The sequence below is a fragment of the Sapajus apella genome, unplaced genomic scaffold, assembly GCF_009761245.1.
Source record: "Sapajus apella isolate SASKATOON/1434 unplaced genomic scaffold, GSC_monkey_1.0 scaffold113, whole genome shotgun sequence".
Lineage (NCBI taxonomy): Eukaryota > Metazoa > Chordata > Mammalia > Primates > Cebidae > Sapajus > Sapajus apella.
This window is the reverse complement of record NW_022437053.1, coordinates 4,489,604-4,509,024: the sequence shown is the minus strand read 5'-3', so window position 1 is coordinate 4,509,024 and position 19,421 is coordinate 4,489,604. Positions and strand designations below refer to the sequence as shown.

The 19,421-nt window shown below is 50.1% G+C and overlaps 1 protein-coding gene across 3 annotated transcripts in view; it reads right to left on the bottom strand.

Moving 5' to 3' along the window:
* The window catches only part of GABRG3 (gamma-aminobutyric acid type A receptor subunit gamma3), a 484,848-nt gene that overhangs the window by 379,936 nt on the left and 85,491 nt on the right, over positions 1–19,421 (bottom strand). The window lies entirely within an intron of this gene.

Genomic DNA, 19,421 nt, shown 5'->3' with positions numbered 1-19,421 from the left:
CTGCACACACTTGTGTGGTGACAAGTCACTCGTAGGTGGACTGTGATCCTGCAGACAGGGGAAGGTTAGCACCTAACCTCCACGGCATGTCAACAAGGAGGCTTACCGAGTAAACATCAGGAAAAGACGTGTGGGAAACAACCGCTTCCTGAAACACTGCGCAGGCATACTTAGGACACCCACGCCCCACGGACACGGTGGACAGACACTGCAGATGGTCCCTGGGGCTTTTTCGCACTGTTTGGAAATAATGATTGGATGCAGATTTTGGCATCCTTTGTGAGGCCATGGTTTTTTGGCCCTTGCATATAACTGTGTGCACTTGGAAGTCATGAGAATTAAGTGAAAATACAAAAGTTAGCCAGGCATGGTGGCAGGCGCCTGTAATCCCAGCTACTTGGGAGGCTGAGGCAGAAGAATCGCTTGAACCTGGGAGGCAGAGGGTGCAGTGAGCTGAGATAGCACCACTGCACTCCAGCCTGGGCGACAGAACCCAAAAAACAAAAAGATAGTCAATAGCTCTTACTTCCCAGGAATGCAGATTTCACCATCAGTCAGTTCAGATGACTAAACTTTTGATGCCGCTTCCTTTCTGACTAAAAGGAAAAAAAATGGTCTTAGCCTTTGTCAATAGAGCACTTGTTAATGCTTGTTTGCAAGTATCATTTGAGTTATAAAAACCACCTCTATTTTTCCGTGCCTCATTTATGTGGTGCTAGCAAGCCTAGGGCTTGTTATTTATCATTAAAAACATGAACGTGTATTTCATATCGTTTAGGCTGCTTTGATCTTCACCTTATACCATAGAAAATGACGATGATGAAACAAACAGCCTACATAGGCACACAGACAGGCTACAAAAAGCGCAAAATAGATGGCTAACGGAGAAACACGTAGCCCTGAGAACTCTGTGGCACAAGCCAAGATGCAGCCAGCTCAGGGAGGCTCACCTCCTGCGCTCGAGCCGGCACAGGTGACAGAGAAGGGGCAACAGGCCCCTCAGGGAGCAGAGCTCCAGCAAGCCACCAGCATCCCTGCTGCCGTCCGGGCAGGGCTCCACTGACCACGCCAGGGTCTGCTGCGGCTGTCACTGCAGGGGACTTTAAAAGGCATCTGTGGTCCTGGCAACTATTTCTTATCCTTCTGTTCCTAAGCTACATGAGCTTGCTGTCTTCATGCTTTCCACACACATCATGTTCTGCCACATACGTGACGACTCTGTGGTTTCACCTTGACCTTAAATGCTCCACAACATCCTTCTTCCGTTGTGGGGGTGAGGTGCAGACCCGGCCCCTGCCCAACTGGCTTCTAATCAGGTTCCGTTTAATGCAGGCCCCCCTTATCGTGATTCCTCTCATAACATTTCTGGTCTGAAACCCGCCTGCAGAATGTCTTAGTATGTTTAAAATTCAGCTGTGAATGCGGATGAATGCCACGCGTGCTCATGCATTCCCCAGGTAAATGAGAGGTTATGCATTCATGGCATTCTGGATTCTTTCTTCTGCAATTATACCTGCAACTTCATCTCCTTTCGTGAGAAGCAGGATAGTTTCATGTGGTAATTGGGTGTTTTTGCGCCTGACACGCGTTGCCCTGTGAGTCCGCAGACAGGACTGCCTCCGTCACCCCAGGGCGGACACAGCGGCAGAGCCGGGGCCACATCTGAGCACACCTCCACCAGCAGTGGATGAGGGAATCTCGACCAGAGCTTCTCATGATGACAACAAGGCGTTTTATTTGTAATGTGATGGGACCATGTGCCTTGCCTCACCACTTAGCGTTCACCAGGATGTGTTCAGATAAACACTCTAACTTAAGCACTCTCTGGGTCCCCAAGAGAACTCTCAGTGAGTATTAAAACTCAATTCAATGAAATGTAACCAGTTACCAGCCACTGGAGGGACCTGCCACACCAGGAAATACAGTTCCAAGAGGCTTCTTTCCTACTGAAAATCGACGTCATACCCATGAGGGGAAAGGCGTGAGCATCTGTAGGTATCTCCTGAGGAGCGGGGCCGGCCACAGCGGGCGAGTTCAGTCACAGGCTCTCAGCACTGGCTCCGGGAAGCCCGTGTTGCTGGCGTCACAGTGGCACGGGAGGGAACCAGTCCTGCCTGCCACTCAGCGTGTACCGCAGCTCCCTTCCCTCCCAGCATGGAGCAGGCCAGCGATCCTCACAACGTGCTCTGACACCCATTTGGGGCCAGCCTCCTCTGCTGCACCCACACATTGATAAGACACAGCTGTGCAGCCCAGAGCTCCTCAATCAATGAACAGATTTTTCAATCAATGAACATATTTTAATTTGAGAATAAATGAGTGAATATCTAACAAATTTCAAATGCATGTTCAATAAAAGTACAATAGTTAAGCAAACTGTGAATTCTACCAGAATGTTTGTTATAATTCATCAGTTCCCGAACCCAAAGCAGCCTGATCTAGTAGGAGAAGCCCCCAGCCAAGCACAAGAATAAAAAGAGCCTGGTTCTATCAATATGCTTCTGGCACCCTGCAGCCTCTGGGGCCGAGGTTTCTGATTTGCAAGCTACCTGCTTGTGGGGGACAGCACCTATACCTGTTAGCTTTCACTACAACCAACACTTGCTGGCTTAGAGCAAAGACCATTTATTACTGCTCAGGAGTCTCCAGGTCAACGGAGTGGTCCTGCCGATGTGGGCCAGGCTTAGCCAGTGTGGGCTGCACTCACTCAGTCATGTGCCCTCAGCCACCTGTCAGGGATTTCACCACAGAGAACCTGGGTGGGGTGGCCCACCTCTCTCCACGAGGTCTCTATCCCCCGCCCCTCACCATCCCCCAGCTTGCGGGGTTTCCATGGTGGTCAGAAGGGTTCCAAGCAAGACAGTGGGAACCACAAGGCCTCTGCCTCCCAGGCTTGCTGAGGGCTAGCTAGCACCACCTTCTCTTGTTCAAAGCAAGTCTCAAGGCCGGAAAGAGACCTGCCTCTGAAGGGGAGAGCCTGGAAGATCACAGCGTAGAGGCATGTAGACACGGAGGGGCTGTGCCCATGGCCTGTAGGCAATCTCTTACGGTGTCTTACCACTCGTTCTCCCGTGTGCGTTCCTGGGCTACTTCTTTTTAAAAACTTTTCAGTTTCATTTCATTTTCTTTTTAGAGACAAGTCTCACTATGTTACCCAGGCTGGTCTCAAACTCCTCACCTAAGTGATCCTTCCACCTTGGCCTCCTGAGTCGCTGGGAATCCACGTGCAAGCCATCATGCCCAGCTTAATCAGAATGACTATAAATCAGGTTTTGTTTTCTGGTTTGGGGTTTTTTAGAGATGAAGTCTTGTTCTGTCACCCAGGGTAGAGTGGCTCACTGCAGTCCTGAACTCCTGGGCTCAAGTGATCCTCCCACCTCAGCCTCCCAAGTAGTTGGGATTACAGGCACGCACCACCATATCCAGGTAATTTATTTTTATTTATGTATTTACTTATTAGAGACAGGTTCTTGCTGTGTTGCCCAGGCTGGCCTTGAACTCTTGGGCTTACGTGGTCCTCCTGCCTCAGCTTCCCCAGTAGCTGGGACTACAGGTGTATCCCACCATGCCTGACTTCCTGGACTACTTCTGTAGCAAGATGGCTCCTTGCTACAGAAATGGTTTGGGGAGGCTTGAGGCAACCTTAGAAAGGACGCATCTGTCCTAGGAAGATGACTTTCTTCCAAATGGACTTGGTTCTTTGGAGATACTGGCAGATCAGCTGGCATCTCACCACCACTCACTAGATGGCATGATCCCTAGAGATGATCCTTAGCCTGAGGCCAGCCTTCAGAAGCTCCACCTCTGCAACAGTGTGCTGGGAGTGATGTTGGGAGGACACCTTTCTTCCAGGAAGTCAGTCAAAAGAAAAGCAAACCAGAGAAGGTGAGGGCTGATTTTTATTTAATTCTCCACCAACCCGTCCTTAGCCATTAGAGGTCATAATGGTGCTATGTCTGACGCTCACATAAACCAGTTTTCAGAGCTGTTCTGGGACAGTACGTTCAATTTACCTTGCTTGATAGCAAAGTGACAGCCATGTTTTCTTTTTTTTTTATTCTGTCTATGAATAGAAGGCCCCGAGGCTGGGTCTCACTGGTGAGAAAAGTCAAGCTTCCTGCCAGACTCTCTCAAGGGTTCTTGAAATGGTTCTACTGACATTTGTCCCTTTTATCCAAGCTGCTTGATAAATTGTTAGCCCCTGACAAGACTTACATCAATCCTGCAGTGAAATATCACCCACTCCCAACACGCACACTCCCCATGGCATCTTCTGAATTCACTCTATTTGTGGTTTCTGTATGACAGCCTCAAGGGTCACCTGTTCACACACCTGTGCTTCCCTGCTCCTGCCGTCCTTTAAATTCTATTACACTTAATTTTTGAAAGTATCATTCTGACTTCCAAAAGTTCTTCAATATTGTGTGAAAACAAAGTTATTTGCCTTTTCTTGGCACTATCTTGTTGCTTCTGTACTCTTTACACAGGCGGGCTCCTTTAGCAACTCCTGGCTCTTTAATTAGGGACATTAACGAAGCCTCCCTGAGCACTGGGCATGTCTCCCGAGGTCCTGCAGCCTTGCTCACACCCGGTTGTGCCTGTAGTCCAAATCAGGCATCAGCCAGGCCATGCTCTTTCCGCAGGGTCTGGGGGAAACAGCTCCATGCCTTCTCTTGGCTTCCGGTGTTGCCAGCAATCCTTGCACTTCTTGGCTCAGAGAAGCATCACTCCAGCCTCTGCCTCCATGGACGTGAGCCCTTCTCCCCTGGGTGTCTGTGTCTGTCTCTTCTCCTCTTCTTATAAGAGGGGTCCCAATGGATTAAGGCCCCACCCTACTAGTCCTGCATGACCTCATCTTAAGTAAGTACATCTGCAAGGACACTATTTCCAAATGAGGTCACATTCTGAGATTCCAGGAAGGATACGCCTTGCAGGGGGACCGTCTCCAACCCAACACTGGACACTTCATGGCCAATGTTTATTGAGCCTTTAATAGGGTCCTACGCAAAAGACACTTCAGACACGGTCTCCTTTCATCCTGAAAACACAGGAGTCCAGGAGACACTCTTACTAACCCCTCTTTACAGACCAGGAGCCCCTGGGCAGTGACTGGTGACAGCTGGGGCCACATCCACAGACAGGTGCTTCTCCTCTCGTGGCCCAGCACCCTGTGCCTGGCACGTGTCTGCATTTCTCTACTGCAGTTTCAGCTGATATCTACAGTGTTCCTGACATGCTGTGGTTAAGCCACGTTTTTCCTATCACAAAAACAAAGTTTCCATGGCTCCAAGAAGAGCGAAAAGCCTGGTTTTCCAAAGTTAGAAGTAATGTGAGAAGTAAGTGGTCAAAACCCCAAATAATAAAGTAAAGCAAGGTGTATCAGTGTCCCCCAGAGAAATGGAACCAAAAGGATGTCACTAAAGAGAGATCAATTGGCCGGACTGGCTCACACGATTATAAGGCTGGCATCCGGCTGACTGGCAATGTCGTTGAGAGGTCAGCCTTTCATGTTTCCATCCGGCCCTTCCACTGATCACACAAGGCCCACTCACACTGGGGAACCACAGACCGCTGACTCAAACGTTAATCTCATACAAAAGCACACTCACACACACACATCCGGAAAACTGTTTGATCAACTATCCGGCACTCCGTGGCCCAGTGAAGCTGACGCACAACACTGACCATCACGCAAGGAAGGCACAGTCTGTGTGCCAGGATCACAGACACCAGGGAAACGGAAACACGGCACGTGAACCTGAAGCCACCTCACCTGAACCCCCGGCGGGGAGGCCGAGGCACAGCCAGGTGCGCACCAGCTGCCCTGACGTTTGCTGGGTTGCGGCGATGCTCAGAACCACCCCACGTGGCCCACAGTTAGTGCCGGGCCTCCTAGGAGTCGGTGTTGAACACTGCCTGAGACAAAAGAAGAGTCCTTCTTTCATTCCCAGAGTGACCTGCAGCTGAGTAAGAGGAGAGCGACCAGGGGAGAATCACAAAACCCGGCAAACCGCCTGCCATCCCGGACAACGGTCACTTTCGTCTTTGCCCAATTTTCTCAAAACGTTCTGGAGATCGACAGAGTGACGGGGAAGAAAGCTCACGCGGGGCTGGGGGAAGATGCTCCTTTTCCTGCTGGCTGCCTTTACCCACAAAGGTCAGCACAGACAGCAATCACTTAAGCCAGAAGGGGCATTTGCAAATCAGTCTCCATTTGTCTTGGCATTTCTAAAGATAATGCACCCCAGAATAGAACAGAACAGAAAAAAAAATGAGAGAATAGGAGTCCAGCTGCTCTGGAAAACGCAGCCGGCTGGAAGGGTTCTAACGAGCTGGGGTGTGGCTCCACACACCCTGTGCCTGCAGACGAAGTACTCTAATGGTCACGTGACGAAAGCCTGTATGAAACAGAGAGGGGCAGGCGTGGTGGGAACCGCTCTGCTAACGAAACCACCACAGACACGCCGCAACGCGGGGACGCCAGCGCAGCCGGGCATGCAGGCGCTCCCCAGAGACTCTCCCACGAGCATCCAGACACTGTCTTGCTAAGACTGCCCATGGCTTGGCCTCACTGTGTGGTCTGTTCCGGAAATTTGCAGAGGAAGACAGACGGGTCAAGTGTAAAACTCTGGCAGCATTACGGAATCCGAACTCAAAGGCTACTGAGGGATCATCAGAGGGCGGCTCCGGTCGGGGCAGGTCCCGAACTCTCGGAAACCAACGTTCTTCACTTGTCATAAGGAAGATGCATTAGCTTCCTGCGGCTGCCGTGGCAAAATACCACCAACACGGCGGGTGACAGCAGCACAACACTTTTCTCTCACAGCTTTGGACAGCGGAAGTCCTAAAGCAAAGCACTAGCAGGGCCACACTCCCTCCCGAGCACGGGGGCAGAATCCGTCCCCATTCTTCCAGCTTCTGACGGCCACTGGTGTCCGCTGACTTGCGGCCGCGCTGCTCCACAGCCCGCCTCCTCTTCCCTCTTCAACACAGTCATCACTGGATTAGGGCCCACCCAGGAAGTCCAGGATGATCTCGAGACAATTGACTCAGTCCCATCAGCAAAGGTTCTTCCATAAACACCTCAGCTGCTACAGCTTCCAGGGACTTGGCATGGATATTTTGGGGGGCATCACTTTCCACCGCCCAAAGGACTGGGGAGAAGGTCTAGACCTGTCAATCAATGTAAACAAGGCGCTGGGCATCAGGGCTTTTGCTGAAACCACTGATGACGGAAGGGAATGCAGCCGTCTACAGGACAAGCATTCAGGGCCGAAGGCCTGCAAGCTCAGGTCCGTGAAGAAGCCCCCAAAAGACTGCAGCCCTCAGTGCAGGGACACACGGAAGCTCCCATGCCGTGTCAACACTAGCAGGACTTCCGTCCTGTGGCTCTCACGGTGGCACGGACCAGCGCGTGGGAGACCAGACACAGCATCTGGGGGACAGTTCCCTACATCAGGACCTTCACACTGGGTTCCTGTGGGCTGGAATCCCTCACACTGCTCATGGCCTGAGAGAGGACTTGTCCTTCAAGCACAGGTCTCACCCCACCAGGGAGCCATCCAGACACCTCCATAGGAAATCCACCTCCTCCTCAACAAAACGACTTATACACCTCTGAAGTGCACAAACCTCACATTGCCTCATTACGTGGTATGACTTTGAACATCTCCTCCAGCCTGCTTTCTGGGTCTTGGATGGTTTGACTCAGGCCCCATGAATTATTCAGAGGGCAGAATGGATTTGTTACACAAACACTATGGAAAGAGTTATCTGCCGACTGCCCAAAGCCTTCAGTTGTAGGGTCCGCATTTTTGCACTAGATTGAGGATAAATTTTATAACTTACTCATTCCACATCCAGCACTGAGCACCTGCAACATGGTAGGCACCATCCTTGATGCTGGAACACCAATATAAAACAAGATTCCATTTCCCGTCCTCAGGAAACCACAGCATAGCTCAACCAACATAAAGCCTGCGCAGGCAACCATTTGCAAATAAAATGTCTTTGTTTAAAAAGCTTCAATATGCCTTAAAATGAGCATAACCCTACCCCACTAAATACCATGAGATGTTCTGCTCAACAGAAGAGGGAAGATTTTCAGTTAAATACTTTTCACCTAATCTCAAGAATTATTAATAGTTATATTACTCTAAACAAATGAGAAAAAAAATCACCCATAGCTAAGTGAAATTCTAAAAAATTGTTTTTGAAAATCGTGTTGATATTTTACTTGAAGTTGGTCATTTTTTATTAATATGTTTATCTTTAAAAAAAAGTCTTTTGACCTCAACTTTGAATGCAAGCTGTGAGGTCTGACCACAACTATTACTTAACACTAATGAAGATAAATCCATGTTCTCACCATTCAAACACAGTGGCTCCTCCAGGAACTTTGGAATGAAGCCTCAGCATAATGTCCAAACTCTTTAAAAACCAACCCCAACATTTCTTCTCAGCGTCACCTCCTTCTGCTCGCTTTCCACCCGCGCCCTCCATTCGCTCCCTACACACCCTCCTGAGGGGTTACGCCATGTCCTACGTATGAACACCCGCGACACCACTTAGTGTCAGACACTAATGGACCTGAGCTTCAGTTTTATTATTTATGAGATGAGGATAACAATAATTGCCTGTTGTTAAAAAAAAAAAAAAAGGAAATGCTATAGAATCTATTAACACACAGTAGGTTCTTGATGAAAGTCCTGGGATGGGCTGAAACTAGAGCCATCTCCCGGCAGTCAAGCCCTGTAGAGTCCCATCCTCTGAGCCAGGGACTGGAGTGCCAGCTTGGCTTGCAGAGGGCCCAGCCGAGCGGAGCTTGGGCTCCTGTCCCTTGCACTGAGTGTGGGCAGCATCCGAGACACGCTTCTAGCCAGCAGCACAGGGGAAAGTGGCCACAGGTCACTCCCGCGATTATGACCGTGATATCCACGTTGCTCTCTCTTGCTGGCTCTGACCAAACACAGCCATGTTAGAAAAGCCACGTGGTGGTCCCTGGCCAGCAGTCAGTAAGAAACGGACACGGCTCGTCTGCGTCCTCACCCAAATCTCATCTGGAACTGTACTCCCATAATTTCCCCACGTTGTGGGAGGGACCCAGTGGGAGAGAGCTGCACCACGGGGTGTCTTCCTCCACACGGTTCTGCTGGTAGTGATAAGTCTCACGAGAGCTGATGGTCTTATCAGGGGTTTCTGCTACTGCATCTTTCTCATTCTGTCTTTGCCTGCTGCCATCCATGTAAGAGGGGACTCGCTCCTCCTTGCCTTCTGCGATGACCGTGAGGCTTCCCCAGCCACGTGGAAATATAAGTCCAAATGAACCTCTTTCTTTTGTAAATTGCCCAGTCATTAACAGCAGCATGAAAATGAACTAATACAGAAACCAAGGCCCTCTGTTCATGGGAGGAAGTGCATGTGAACCACCACCACAAGGGCTTGGCAGCCGTCCTTCCTCGATTGAGCCTTCGGATGGAAACCCAGCTGGGGCTGACGGCCTCATCTCCACCTTGCAGAGGGTGCAGCCAAGCCAAGCCTGGACTCTTGTCCTTTGGAATATATGAACTCATCCACGTGTGCTGTCTTAGCCACTGAGCTTGTGGTGACATCATCAAACAGCAACAGCTAACTAGTTCACAAGGTGAGCTCTGTCAAAACATGGGTTTGTGCAAAAGCAGAAATAAACAGCAGAACAAAGCAGAACAAATCCAGGAATGTGCATCTGGAGACATGATAGGTGGCAGAATTATGAAGGGCTCTAAGCCACAAAAGTCCGTTGAGAATTCCCAAAGCTGGTGACAGCACTTCATTTGTGATCAGGTGAAGATGGCAACTTTAAGCCAAGCTTCCTGTTTCACCTGGCTTGGATGTGGCCGCTGTGACTCCAAAGTGAATGTCACATGCAGTGGTGCCCCCAAGGCTGCTGATGCACCTCACTGGAGGTCCTGGAGGACCGTGGACAAGAAGGACCCTGCACAAGTACAGCTGGCACCAGGGCCCCTCCTTCCAGGTGGACAAACTGCAGGATGTCAGCCAGGTAGGGTCTCATGAGGCTGCATTCCTGAAGGCTGTGTGAACCTCTCTATTCCCTTCCCAGAAGGGAGTTTTTAGGGAGGTTCTGCCTCTGCTTCCCCATCATGCTTTGGATGAGTGTGCTGGGAGCCTTCAATCCTGGACACATCAAGTCACACACACTCAACAGACCGCCCGGGTATCCAGGATCCTGAGCTGGGTGCAGCCCTGGATAGGAGCTTGTTTAAACGTTTGTTTCTTGGTTGCTAGTTTGGTGTTAACTGTGCTTGGCCTACATTTGGAAAATAGGGTCAGCCTGACTATTTGCTGGCTGGAGCAGTGGGCTGTGGTGGGGAGGCCCAGTCACCTCCAGAATTCCACAGGGAACCGCTGCCCCAGGAATGAACATTCCAAGCTACCTTGTGGTTGAGCAAGTCACGGGCAGAGAGAAGCGTGGCTCCTCTGAGCCTGGCCCACAGAACCTGTGGCCAACGCCCCTTCCTTCTTGCGGCGGATGGCATGGGAACTACCCGGGGGCACCTTGGGAGCCAGGGGCTGAGGAAGGCAAGCTCCTGATCAGCCTTCTCCCTCAGGCCAGCTTGAAGATGGGCTGCCCACGACCTGTTCCTTCCCCAGTAAGTCATTTGTGCAAGGAAGGGACTTGGGTCACCTGAGTCATTGTACCTTCTGGAGTGTATTTGTCACAACAATTAGCACGCCTTAACCAAAATGAACCCTCCAGGCTGACAAGAAGCGAGATGATGTACCTGAGAGAGGCGATACCTGAAGCTATTGTGAGTGTCCTACAGAATCTTGGACCAAGATGAATACCTGGGTGGTGTGCAACGAGTTTCCAAGAGAAAGAAGGGTGTTCAGAGAAGGAGGGAGGACGCGGAAGGGAAAGCTGATCTATCTCACAGTGTTACCAAGCAGACTGGGGGCCCAGAGAGAAAATCCACTCATCATGCGAAAAACAAACAGCGTACCCGCTTGCAGGCTTGCGTTTTCAGAGCAGGAGAAGACTCACAAGGAGAGCAAGCAGCGTGCAGGGACCTTTAGGAGCGGGAGGGAGCTGTCGCTGCAAAAGCATGATTGGAGGTGGGGTACCGCGAAAGGCTCTCACTTCTGCGGGCAGGATGAGAAAATCAAGGCTGAATGAGCCGCCATCGCTCACTGGTCAGGTCAGCTCTTCGTGCAGCTTTGCTGACAGCCTAAATACCATCCTGATTCACTAGGAACTGACCTGACCCATCGTCCAGACCCTAAGGCTGGGCAATGGGCTGAGAAGACTCTGAGGTTTCATTTGTGTGAATGCTACAGGCTGAGAGGAGCTGTCAAGACTGTCTTTTTATCCCCACTACTGTGAAAGAGGAAAATCATCAACGAATCAAGTCATAACCACTCACCAGAAAAGCTGTCTTAGATAAGCCTAATACAGCGTTCAAGCTCAAGACACCCTTTAAGAAGGTAGCATCTTAACGACCCAAGTTCAGCGTAAATATCCGTATCTGAATGCAAACATTCCAATTCTGACATCTCTCCAGTTGATGCCGCTTTACCGCTGAGGGAGAAGGCCCCGGCCGCCCCGTGCAACAGCCAGAGAGCCACCAGGTGCGTCTGCAGCACCTGAGCTGCCCTCCCACGGCGCAGACGGCCAGTCAGGAAGAGCAATCGGGTCCATGGACGCGGAGTAAAGGCAGACATCGTCAGGCTGGAGCGCTCTGTCAGGGCTGGTGCACCCGCTGCCCTCACGGGAGCACTCAGTTTGCTGCGTCATTACTGCATTTACCTGCAAAAGCAACGAAGCGGGGGTGGGGCAGTATGCCAGCTGGCGTGCAGCAGGGGCCTCCTCCGGCCTTACCTTGAATCAGTACTGCCTGAGGCGACTAGACTCAGGGAAGACAGGGGAAGGGGGTTGGGTGGCAAAAGGGTAGAAATGCCCCCTCCTCGGCCTTTCCATACAACGCAATGCCACCAAACACCACCGGCCACTGACAGCTTTGGCCCCATGGGATCAAAATGACAATATCAACACAGTGACTCCCCAGGGACCAGGGGTTATGACTTAAACACACACGACGCCTACCACTTTGCATCCTCTCTCATCCAAACCGTTGCCTAGGATACAAGGGAGCCCAGATTTTGAAAAACACCACAGACACCGAATGCAAGCTCGGACCTCCTCCTAGTTATTCAGATGAACTGCGGATTGGAAAGCAGCCACCAAGCAGCTTCTCCCAGTGCTGCAGGAGGCCCTTAGGCGGGAGACGGCCTCGCAGTCCCAACCGCACCTGCAAAGCGGGGCTGGGTTCAGCCAGCCACGGAGAGGCCCTGAGGGGTTACCTGTGAACACAAAGGAGTGGACGGGGTAGTTCTCGTTTTCTAAACTCAGAATAAGATGTGGCCATCCATCACCGAAACACTCACTTCAGTGATTTTTTCCAAGATTCTTATTTACTAAATAAATCACCCTACCAGTGCACCCCATTTCTGGCTTCCCAAATGCCTTTAGGATCACTACTTGCTCAGGGCCAAGAAGTATGTTCCAGGCTTTTCATTTGTACAAATTATCATAGACCTTAACATTTCATCAAATCCTCTACTTCAATCTCTAAAACAAAAAACGGCAAAAATACGAACTGACCAATACTCTTCCAAATGTTGGTGACTAGCATACTTCCAACCTTAAAGGTGCAGGAGAAGAAATTTCATTGAAATTTCTGTACTTTCTTCTCTTGCAGCCTAGAAGAATGGAATTACGCTAGTCACCAAGCCACCTGGCCCACGGAGGTGCTCTGCAGTGCCAAGGATGACAGAACCACCCCATCTGCGGCAAAAGCCCTGGGTCTGCCCCGGCTGTCCACCGTCCCGGGGAGCCTGGAACAAAACCTTCTGGGTAAGGTGGCTCCTTGTTCTCTGGAAAGGGGCAGCAGTGATCCCTCAGCAGGAACATGGCTGCAGCTCCCTCCATCCTACATTGTCAGAGCAGCAAGGACAGAAAGAGAGAGCCTCAAGGTGACACAGAAGGGGGGTGTGGATGGGGAGTAAGGCCAAGCCCACTCACACCCCCGCCCGCCACCACGCAGGGTCACACAGACACAGACTTCCAGGAAAAGGTAGAGAGCTGAAGCCATGCCTGGTGGCTTTTATCTGGGTGGCCCCAGGTCCACTCAGCTCCTGGCGTGCCAAGTCTTCACCAGTCTCAGATGCTCCCACAGAGGGACAGAATAACAGCACACGACAAAAGCCTCCCTCTACGGCAAAGGTGGGGTGCACGGAAGCTGGCGGGGCTGTGCTATGTTTTGATGTGTGTATGTGATTTCAACCCAGGATAGGCCGGGCACGGTGGCTCAAGCTGTAATCCCAGCACTGTGGGAGGTCAAGGTGGGCAGATGAGCTGAGATCAGGAGTTCGACACCAGTCTGACCAACATGAGGAAACCCCATCCCTACTAAAAATACAAAATTAGCAGGGTGTGGTGGCCCATGCCTGTAATCCCAGCTACTCTGAGGGGTGCTGAGGCAGCAGAATCACTTAAACCTGGGAGGCAGAGGTTGTGGTAAGCCGAGATCGCACCATTGCACTCCAGCCTGGGCAACAAGACCAAAACTCCATTAAAAAAAAAAAAAAACAATAGTGCACTCCTGTACTTACTAATATTTGTATTTTCTTGTCGAGAGAGAAGCTAGTAGTCAGATCAGTCCTCCATGACCCTCGAAGTCCCGTTTGCGCTGAAGCCATATGTAGTAGTATGAAGTAGCATGTAGTATGTGGTAGCATTAAGCAGTATGTAGTAGCATGAAGTGGTATGCAGTAGTGTGTAGTAGAATGATGTGGCATGTGGTAGTGTGTAGTATGCAGTAGTATGAAGTAGTACATAGTAGCGTGAAGTAGTGTGTAGTAGTATGCAGTGGTATGTAGTAGTGTTGTGTAGTATGTAGTAGTATGAAGTATGTAGTGGTGTGAAGTAGTGAGTAGTAGTGGGTAGTAGTATCTAGTAGTGGGAAATAGTGTGTAGTAGTATGAAGTGGTATGTACTAGTATGTAGTGGTGTGTAGTAGTATGACGTAGTATGTACTAGTGTGTAGTAGTGGGAAGTAGTGTGTAGTAATATGTAGTAGTGGGAAATAGTGTGTAGTAGTATGAAGTGGTATGTACTAGTATGTAGTGGTGTGAAGTAGAGTGTAGTGGTGTGTAGTAGTATGAAGTAGTATGTACTAGTGTGTAGTAGTGGGAAGTAGTGTGTAGTAGTATGTAGTAGTGGGAAATAGTGTGTAGTAGTATGAAGTGGTATGTACTAGTATGTAGTGGTGTGAAGTAGAGTGTAGTGGTGTGTAGTAATATGAAGTAGTATGTACTAGTGTGTAGTAGTGGGAAGTAGTGTGTAGTAATATACAGTGGTATGTAGTAGTGTTATGTAGTATGTAGTAGTATGAAGTATGTAGTGTTGTGAAGTAGAGTGTAGTGGTGTGTAGTAGTATGCAGTCGTATGTACTAGTGTGTAGTGGTGTGAAGTAGTGTGTAGTGGTATGTAGTAGTATGACATAGTATGTACTAGTGTGTAGTGGTGTGAAGTAGAGTGTAGTGGTGTGTAGTAGTATGAAGTGGTATGTACTAGCATGTAGTGGTGTGAAGTAGAGTGCAGTGGTGTGTAGTAGTATGACGTAGTATGTACTAGTGTGTAGTGGTGTGAAGTAGAGTGTAGTGGTGTATAGTAGTATGATGTAGTATGTACTAGTATGTAGTGGTGTGAAGTAGAGTGTAGTGGTGTGTAGTAGTATGATATAGTATGTACTAGTGTGTAGTAGTATGTAGTAGTATGCAGCTGTTGTTTCTGTCTGCCTCACACTTGACATTCTATTTCTCAACATTTCAGATAGCAGCAGCGTATCTGTGTGATATTCTAGATAAATACAAATCTCTTCAACTTTCAGAACTTGAAGAATTTAACGGGATAAAATCAGGAAAGGGATTATTCTGGAAGCATGCAAATGAACACAAGATATCACTTTTCAAGCTAGAACGGAACGGGTGTCCAGGAAACGTGACCCACGTATGGCCTCCTGATCACCGATCAGGCTCCGGCCTCTCTTCCAGCCGACGTGGCCTCTCCTCTCTCTGTGGCCAGTCCACCCGCTCCGTAGCGCCTGCTCAGACTAAGAGGTCTTTCCCTGCAACTGTGGACACCACTTGTTTTTCTGAAAGTCCTTCTGGTGGCCTGAAGTGTACCTTTAAAGGCTTGAGTTTAAATGGGGCCTCTGTTTCTTTTCCTGCCAGGCATATTTAAAATCACAGTGTAAGACATGTTGGCATCTCATTAAAAGCAACCCCAGTTGTTTCAAATGTTGGTGAGGAGCTCTTTCATGTCTTGGGTCTGAACCAGCCAATCTTCTAGACCATTCTAATGCAACGCTGAAACAGCCCTCTCCCTCCAAAAGACACAGACACAGAAGAAGAGGCCACCACAACTTCCAGAATACGCAGAGAAGGATGGAATAAGTACCACCAGTGGTGACTCTGATGCTTAAAAGACACACAGTCAGTACCGAGCGAGGGCTGCATGAGCTTTACTACACCAGAGCAAGTATTGTTTAGCTCTATCGGGGCTTAGGAAGAAAGGCAGCATCAGTGATGTCCGAAACATCCTGAACATAAACGACCAAAGGATGTTTTCCAGAAACCTAACTTTCAATCCTTGCAAACAGTCAATGTCACTAGCTGATTTATTTCAGCTATCGCTGAGCAAAAACACAGGGGCATGACCATGCAAAACCGGTCATTTTTGCAGAAGAGGAGGCAAATGTCACTTCCCGCAGAGAATGCTTTTCCCATTAAAAATATAAATCCAAGTTGACACATTTAAATTGACCAGGATTTTCTCTGTATGAAAACCAAAGCGCACACAGTGCTGCCGCTGTCTAGTCACATTCCCTGGAGAGGAATCCCGTGGAGATCACGGCTGAAAGGGCGCTCAGGCTACTTTTCCATTATTTTTCAGAAAGCAGCAAGTGAAGTGCTGTGTCCCGCTGGGAGCATTGTGGTCGGCTGGTGGTGGGAAGGTGACCCCAGGGGCTGCCGGAAGGCTGCTCAGCAGGCAGCGAGGGTCCGGTTTGTCCTTTTCTTTTGTCAGTCTTTTGGAAACTAAAGTCTTATGCTGCACATCTTTTATCAAAACAACACACAGCACCCAGAGCAAACTGGAGTTGGACTCCACATTTTCTTGTCAATGTTCTGGTCCAAGCCCAGGGGATGCCGGGAAGGGAAGGAACAGACACCCGCCGGCTACTCACAGCAGCTTCTCCAGGAACTGAGGGAGAGGACAGGAATGGGGCCCCTGGGTCCTCACCACCAGGAAACATCCGATCCAGCAGGGAATTCTGCTTTCAAGCCTTGCAGTGATAATGTCACAGCCTCAGAACCTTTTCAGCATTTGGACAGAAAGATGTCTGTCTAGCAGCATTTTTGCTCAATCCCCAGCACAGAAGCAACAGCCTGGTTCTACTTAAACGTTTTGTTGTGCTGATCGTGAAGCAGAGCCACATTCCTGCGTCCATTTGTTCACTGAGTAGCACTGATTCATTCGTTCATTCACTCATCCACTCGTTATGGAGAGTGACAGGTAGACCGCCACACACAGCCTTTCCTCCCAAGTGTCCCCGCTGAGAGCGGAGGGCAACGTGAAACTGGTCACCAGCTGCAGAGAAGCAATGAGGTGCCTCAAAGAGAGGGTGCAGGAACCCCCCAAGCAGCCTCCAGAGTAGGTGGGATTACAGGCACCCACCAGCATGCCCAACTAATTTTTTGTATTTTTAGTAGAGATGGGGTTTCACCATGCTGGCCTAGCTGGTCTTGAACTCCTGACCTAGGTGATCTGCCTGCCTTGGCCACCTCACCCGGTCCATACTCAGTCTTTTAAAAGTGGCCGGGGTGGACTCACTGGCACCCATGTGCCCACATGCACAGACACGAGCAGGTTGGAGCCAGCTCCCTCTCCTGTGACTCTGCATCCACAGACTCTGGCTCCAAAGGGGAGTCCCCATTTACACAGCCAGGGGACCCCTGGGATGGCCAGGTCTGGAAACTCCACCACAGGTGCTCTCGTGGGACAGGAGGCTCAGAGAACATGACAGCTGCCTTCAGCTGCCCGGAAGGTAACCGTGATGGCAGCTTGGAGAGATTCTGCAGAACTCCAGAAGGCGAAGTGTAGGGTCAGTGGCCAGAAGGAAGGAGGCCGATTTCAGCTTCATTGGAGCTGTTCAAACTTGGAAGTGCCTCCTGAGGAAAACGCCGGAGTGGAGGGCAGGCAGCCCCCCTCGGGAGTGCAGCAGGGTTTCCGCGCGGGGCGGGAGAATGGGGCTGAGGCTTGCACCAGGCCCGGAGACCCTTTAAAATCCAGCTGCCTTGCAACTGGAGTGCAATTTATTCAAGGTTATCGACTAAGCCAGGGTCAAAGCTGGCACTGCAGTCAGCAGGAAAAAGACTTTTTTCTCTTTGGTGGGGAGCAGGGAGACAGAAGATAGGGAGACTTGCCCCATCCATCAACTTGAGCATTTTCTTTGAAACCAGAACTGCCCATAAATCTCCACTGCGGTGACTGGCACGCAGGAACATCACTCATACGTACACCAGGAAACCTGAGAGTTTAGATCATCATCTTTATGCAGCCAAACAGTTTGTTTTCTAGTTAAAGGGCAAGAAATGACATTTAATTTTAACAACAACAAAAAAAGAGCAGGTACCTCCATGGAGCATCGTTTTGTTACCACAGACTTATTCAAAACCCTAATCAGCCACACGGCCAGGGTTCCGAATCCACCCAGCGAGACCAGGCAGCGTGGCGTTCTCATGCTGTTCGCCCCTGGGGCGTTCTTGGTGGAGGGGTGCAAGGACACCGTTCAGGGCACCGGCGATGTAAGAACAGAGCAGGCGCCTGGTGAACACTGCCATGGTCGTAAAAGCACCCGGTAAACTCTCAGCCAGTTGGCCTTTCATGCCTCACCAGCGCAGACGCACTTGTCTGCATGTTCCCTGATTGGGAGAAGGAAACATTAAACTCAGGGAAGCAACGGCGATGGCCTCATTCTTCAGTGACTCGTTTTGTAGGACGATCTCCTCATCTTTTACATTCAAACTGTGCTGTTTATGGCTTCATTCAGGCAAATCGTATGGAAGTATGCTGACTGCCCTGCTAAGTCAACTGGAGAGTCTTTGGTGGTACTCAGTGGTTTCCCAAACAACTGAGTCCTAGTAGGACTCCGAAACACTGGAACTATCTGTAGTCAGACCCACCAGGAGACATAAGAGCTGAAGAGAGAAACATAACAACTAGACCAAAGCTATTATTCCCTTTATGGAGAGAAAACACTGGGGCTGTTTTCAAGCACAGAAAATAATCAGTGACAGTGGCAAAGGAGGAAGGGTCCCTCCTTCCTTACACCCTCCAGCTCGGTCTCCATATCTCCACGTAGCGTGTGACTCCTCCTGCCTCATCATTCGATTTTCCTTCTGGGCAGGGACTCGTCAGAAATGGGCCCTGCATCATCCCCACCACCTAACGCTTCCCACAGAGTGATTCCATCAAGTTCCCTGAACGGCACGGACTCATGGAAGCCTGCATCCGCGGACATCCTCAAAGTCTCAGGGACCTTTTAAAGCTGAGCTGAGTCCTTACAAGCAGGGATTGCTTTGCAGCATGTGACAATGACACAGTATGTTAGTTCCAAGAGCCCATGGGGCCACCAGCACTTTCCCAGCACGGTTTCCTGGAGCAGCGTGCCACGTCTCTGTGCACTGACCTGCAAAAGGAAGCTCCGCCCCAGGGTCGGAGGAATCACGCCCACAGGTGTGACAATGAGGAATCACGCCCACAGGCCAGCAGGCCACATTCAAACAGGTGCCAGCCCTCCCTTTCTAGCTGCAAAATAAAACCAAAGCTCACGTTGGACAAAGACGCATAATGGTCTTAGACAATCTCTCCTGCTGGGAAAGCCCTTGACAACAACCAGTTAGATACAGAAATGTTAAAACAACTGGATCTTAAACTGCCCTTACTGCCACACAAGTTAAAATGCACATTGTGGAGAGTCTAGAGCTTAATTTTAGAGCATTACCAAAGGATAACTAATTCCTACTTAAGGAATCTAGAAAGAGAGCGCTGCTCGTTCTTCAGTAAGCTCTGACTGCTCAGAGGTAATGGAATGGCCACGTGTTGCCACCACGAAATACACAGATCCTTATGCAAGGAGCACCTGGCGACGCCCTGGCCACGGGGGCAGACATTCCTGTTCTCTGTGGTGCCACCTAGTGGTCAATAATCTACCTGCGTCTGTGTCCACAGCGAGGCACCACCTCCTCCAGGATGCAGACCACGCCCACCCGCAAACCCTTCCACTGGGCATCACCCACCT